Source organism: Esox lucius, chromosome 22, assembly GCF_011004845.1.
Source record: "Esox lucius isolate fEsoLuc1 chromosome 22, fEsoLuc1.pri, whole genome shotgun sequence".
Lineage (NCBI taxonomy): Eukaryota > Metazoa > Chordata > Actinopteri > Esociformes > Esocidae > Esox > Esox lucius.
The window spans coordinates 14,087,052-14,093,051 of record NC_047590.1 but is presented as its reverse complement, the minus strand read 5'-3'; positions in this window follow the sequence as shown (position 1 = coordinate 14,093,051).

Genomic DNA, 6,000 nt, shown 5'->3' with positions numbered 1-6,000 from the left:
TTTGATCGTTGAGTAGACGGAAATCACCTCTCTCCTTGAGTACTGATAGGTATTCCACACAGCTGATCGTTATTTCATGGTCTGATTTTGGACCACAAAGCCAAACACTGAGGCAAAAAAACTAAAATATGGGCTTAAACTACTCATTCAAAAATATATATTTTTTGTGAACTGAAATAAAATAAGATACGACAGAAGTGCATGTGACATCATGAAATAAATGGGTGACTCTGATAGAGAGGAACGAGTTCATGGTCCATAAATGTCATACAATCGCCTTTGTGGACGAGAAACGTCTTATTGCAGAGCCCTAATGAGTTCCAATGTAATTAACTTTTCCGAAAACCTAAGGAACGTTCCCGCAACAAAAGGCTGTATGACTTCGAGCTATTTCAGTTGTGTTAGAAGCTAAGGTAGCCTATGATTCTGAACTCCAGACGACCAACTGAATTTTGGCAGTAACGGGGCAACTAATTTACCGTAGTTCTACAGATATCTCATGGCATTTTATACAATAATATGAGTCACACTGTGTTCTATCAATTATTGGTATAAGATTTTTTGTATGTATTATATGTTGTTATTCAAAGGATATGTCATGACCTATAAACTATAAGCCTACAACAACAAAACAGAATATAGAAATCATATTTTACCTAGCTCTTTTTGCTGATGCTCAATGGATGCCATTTCATTTGAGCTGTATTTCTATTTCAAAATAAAATAAAATGTAATATCGATTTACGGCAAGCTATGTAAGTTGTTACATTGATTGTTCCTGCAATCGTTCATCTTCAGACATTGGTTGAATAGAGACAGAGGGTAAAGCATTTTTGCTTTCAGAGTAGCAGGCTTGTTTCCAAGCCAAGCTTCGTCAATATATCTACACCAGGGGCAGCATCTTAGACCACGGAGCCACCCTAGGCCAACATAGGCCACCCTATTTGTTTTCATCTAACGTCTACCAAAATGAATCACATTGCACAGTGATGGAATGTGACATTTCCTGTAACAGTCCCACAAACAAGCACACATAAAAACCCCTGTATTGTGTTCTGTTATCTTTGAGTTATTGCTACATGTTCAACAATACACAAACCAAGTTTGAAAATAAAATATGTTTTCCTCTCATACATCTCATGTCAGGAAAGGGACTTGTATCTGAAGGATAGAATGTAACTACAATAAGCTAAAATTAACAGTTTGTAAACTAACAGAAACTATACTGAAGAAAATTTGTTTAAAAAACTTTGCACATACGTGTAAAGAAAGGATCGTTAAGACCACGTTAATCTATGCAAATCCCTTACCTCAAAACCAAGAATGAGTGTGCGTGTGTGCTGGACTGTCTCCCTTCTGTCTCCCTAAGACAGACAGTTCACTGGTATGGAGACACCAACTAGATGGCCTGTGTCTATTTTTAGCCATGTCACAGATGGGCCCATTTCTGTGTGGCAGGGACTAGAATGTTTTTTATCTCAGCTGCCATGTTTTACCTTGTTAGTGAAATGGATCCCTAGCCTCAGTGTCCACTGGAAAGGTGGCTGAATGCCGGAACTCTCCGGAATATTTCCAAGAATGTCCCTTAAAACTGCCCATTGAACTTGGAATGAATGCTCATAACAACAATTTATCCCACATTTGGATGACAGAACTGTGGAACACAGCAATGCCTAATTAACTGAAACCAGATTTCACACTACTGCCGAGGAGCGAACATGTTTGGGATGTTTTATTTTGTGATGATCTCATCCAGCCCTTAGGGTACACCGGTCAGAACTGCAGTGGAGCTGTATCCTTGAACATCATACGCATTCCACTGGGACTCACCTCCTTGACGTACCCGATGATGAACCTGAGAGTCACTGAGGGCCCTCCGGCTATAAAATTGGGGAATTCCAAACCACATGTATAACGTTTGCCAAGCAACCTGTCTATTTAGTTAGCAGCTAAGGCTAGAGTTGTAAAATAAATTGTTTCTGCTATTCCCCTGGTAGACGTTATAGAGCTAAACTTACATATTTCTACTATATTTGTTGGAGTCCATCCAACCTGGCAGGCCACTCCTACCAGATGATACGGACATCATTTGGGGCAGAGTCAATGGCTTAACCCTGATCCTTCAAGCTGGCACTAAGAGGGCTTCTCGTCGCCCTCCACGTGCGTAGGTTGGGTCACTGATCGGATCTTTATGTCCAACTTTAAGTCCACTGTTGGTCCTGAAATAGCAAAGATCTCTGTGGGCTAAACCTGGCCTTTGGGGTGGGTGTCCTTTAAGTGGTCCGGGGGCTGTACTTGGCAAAGTGGGCAGAGCTATTTCCTGCCTGGTTGGCCCTGCCTGGGGTTATCTTTGGACAAGGACACAATGCCCCCGGATGTCCACTCTGTCTTAGTCCCCGGTCTCTGTGCTGCAGTGGTCTGTGTTAAGGGGTTCTATGGTTTAGTATGGGCAGTCTGGTGTGTTTTATTCTGTCTGGTTTGATGTGCTGTTTGATCTGGTTCTAAATCAAGTTGTCCTGCTGGACCTTTAGGGCATGATTTCTAGAACCACATCCCAGGACTGATTGGCCATATGACTCCTAATTGTCGCTGTCCAAAGTCCATCTGGTCCTCCCTGTCCAATTCCATGTCCAAGTTGACGTGGTTGTGTTGCTGATCTGGATTCTACCTGAAGACAATGGTGACAGCCCACCTGTTCTAACCTGTTGTTATTTACCTGCTGGTCATTTGAATGTTTAAACATGTTAATGAATAAAGGTGATTGAATGTGGCCGAAATTGACATTTTAGGTCTTACAACCTACATTCATCTCATATTTGTATTAATTCATTCAAAACCATTTATGCAAATAAAAATAACAAAAATACAATCTACCCATGTGGAAAACATTAGAACACTTCTAGCTTTGCATCACATAAAATTCAAATTGGTTGCACCAAAAGAGGTAAAAAGTATTAGAAAATCATTACAGGGTGGCTTGGGAGGGTACAGCCTTCCATAAGGATTAGAAACCCTGGTCTTGTTTGGCCTTCAACATATCGTTGTGTGGTAAACACACATGCCAAGATATAAAGACCTATCCGAGGTCCTCAGAAGAAAGATTATTTATGTCCTTAAATCTGGGAGGGTTTACAAAGTCATTTCCAAGAATTCTAAGTATAACATTTCACTGTACAGACCACTAGCAGTCTAGAATTCTAAGTATAACATTTCACTGTACAGACCACTGGCAGTCTAGAATTCTAAGTATAACATTTCACTGTACAGACCACTGGCAGTCTAGAATTCTAAGTATAACATTTCACTGTACAGACCACTGGCAGTCTAGAATTCTAAGTATAACATTTCACTGTACAGACCACTGGCAGTCTAGAATTCTAAGTATAACATTTCACTGTACAGACCACTGGCAGTCTAGACCTAAGCAACTAAAGATTGTCTCTAGGAACCCCTGGATAACATCAAGTTATCTATAGGCCTCTCTTGCCAAAACCAGTGTTAAAGTGCATAAGTCAACTGTCAGACAGAGACGGCAGAGATCTCACGCCGCTGCTCTCAATAAGAAATATCCAAACACAACTGGCATTTGCCAAAAAACATCTGGATGAAACTACTGGAGCAAAGGGCTCTGGACAGATGTGTCTAAGGTGGATTTATTTATTCCAATCCACAGTTTGTGTGGAGGACCTAAAGTAAGCCCTGCAGTAAAGAAAAGCCTCAGACATTACACAGTTGAAACAGTACTGTAAAGATATTCCTCCAAGCCTCCAGGAAAAGGAAAAACGACTTGCATCGTTTCATTCATCGTTATCATCGTACCTGACTGCATGGCTCCAGCAAATATTGTGTTATGTTAAACTGTGATACTATAACATGTTTATAAATGAGTGTAAAATATGTTAGACCTGCCATAAGCATATATGACAACTTATAATGTCTTATTAGGTTCACATAATGAGCCCGACTAAATGACAAACCTTTTGAGTCATAAATTTTGAATCTCTCTCTCTCTCTCTCTCTCTCTCTCTCTATTTCTTTCCATTTATGTAGAATTAGGGTTTTAGAAACCTGAATTGGTATGTGAAAGCATGCAGAAGTTATGTTAGGGCTTCAATTAAGCAAGTTATTCCTTTGTCCTTCTTTTTCCTCACTTGCTGGAGGCATAGTTACTGTAGCACTCAGACCTGGTCTGACTCACATGTTTTGCATGGGGACAAGAGTAGTACAAGAGGCGATGGCATAGTACCAGGCTTTAAATGCGGTCCATTCATTTAACTGGTTATTGTCATGGGGATGCTGTGTGGACAATTTAATAAGATGCTCATGCACAATTTAGATTGAAGATGAAAAACCCTATTGATTGAAAATAGTTTTGTCCTTGTCCTTTTTTCTTGTGATCTACACACAACCCTTTATTGTTAGCCAGCGCCATTATTTCCACATCAGTAGCAGACTCATCTGAGGGTTTGTTTATGTGGCAAAAACAAAATGTCCGCCTTTCACTTCTTCACTTAGCCACCGCTTAACCTTGACTGGGGGAGGGCAGGTGAAGGCAACAACTTAATAAAGCAGGACTTGTTTCGAAAAGCAAAATTTAAAAAGTCCATATTGACCTTATTGCCTTTCATGCTAGCCTACAAACCCCTAGGAAAGCTCTGAAAAGACAACTTGCATCATAGGCAATTTTATCTAGACAATTATCAGGTGTCTTCAAGACAAGTCAGCCATATCCCAAGGGTGCTTTCCAATCCAGCATTCAAACTCGGGGGGAATCAAATGCTTAGATTAGCAGCATTGTTTTTTTGAAGGAGGAGGTAATGGTGGCAAAACAGGGGATTTGTGGAACTGCCAAGAAAATTGACTGAGCTCAGCATGACAAACAGTTCCCTTCAGTAGCTGACATGTACACAGCCTGAACTCTGCTTTCGACTTAACGTGTTAGCCAATTTTACAGTCAATGCTCTTTCTTGCTCTCTTGAACACCCATTAAAAGCCCAGTGCACTTATAAACACAAATTAATATTTTTTCATTGTTTCCACATTATGAGGTTGATATAACACTGCGAAATTGTGAGAGTGACAATAATATCCTTCTTGGGTTGAATTGATTGGTGACCAGGCGATAATAATCAGCTAGTACAGTATATCAGCTAGAATACAAATCCTAAAGATGATTCCATCCCTCTCTTAGTCTACAGCGTTCCCAGCCCAGACCTAGCTTCATTCTTAATTTGAAGGTAGCTTATTGAAACTCAAACATTATTTCATAATGAGACAAAAACAGCCGCATTGGACCTTTCTCCCTCTTCACCCACGACACAGCTCCAACACCATCGTCAAGTTCACAGACAACACCACGGTGGTGGGCCTGATCAGGTGACAATGAGTCAGCCTACAGGGAGGAGGTCAGGTGCCTGGCGGCGTGGTGCGCTGACAACAACCTGGCCCTCAACGCAATGAAAACCAAGGAGCTCATTGGGGATTACAGGAAGTCTAAAGGCTGCAGTCATGCCCCGGTTCTCATCGACGGCACTGAGGTAGAGCATGTGTCCAGTGTCAGTGGGCTGTGGCAGTACTTCTTGAGGAGGCTGAAGAAGACCCGCCTGTCTTCCAAAATCCTTGTGAACTTCTATCGAGAGCATTCTGACCAACTGCACCACAGTGTGGTTTGGTGGCTGCTCCATAGCCGACCGGAAGGCCCCTGCAACGGGGAATTCTAAGTATAACATTTCACTGTACAGACCACTGGCAGTCTAGAATTCTAAGTATAACATTTCACTGTACAGACCACTGGCAGTCTAGACCTAAGCAACTAAAGATTGTCTCTAGGAACCCCTGGATAACATCAAGTTATCTATAGGCCTCTCTTGCCAAAACCAGTGTTAAAGTGCATAAGTCAACTGTCAGACAGAGACGGCAGAGATCTCACGCCGCTGCTCTCAATAAGAAATATCCAAACACAACTGGCATTTGCCAAAAAACATCTGGATGAAACTACTG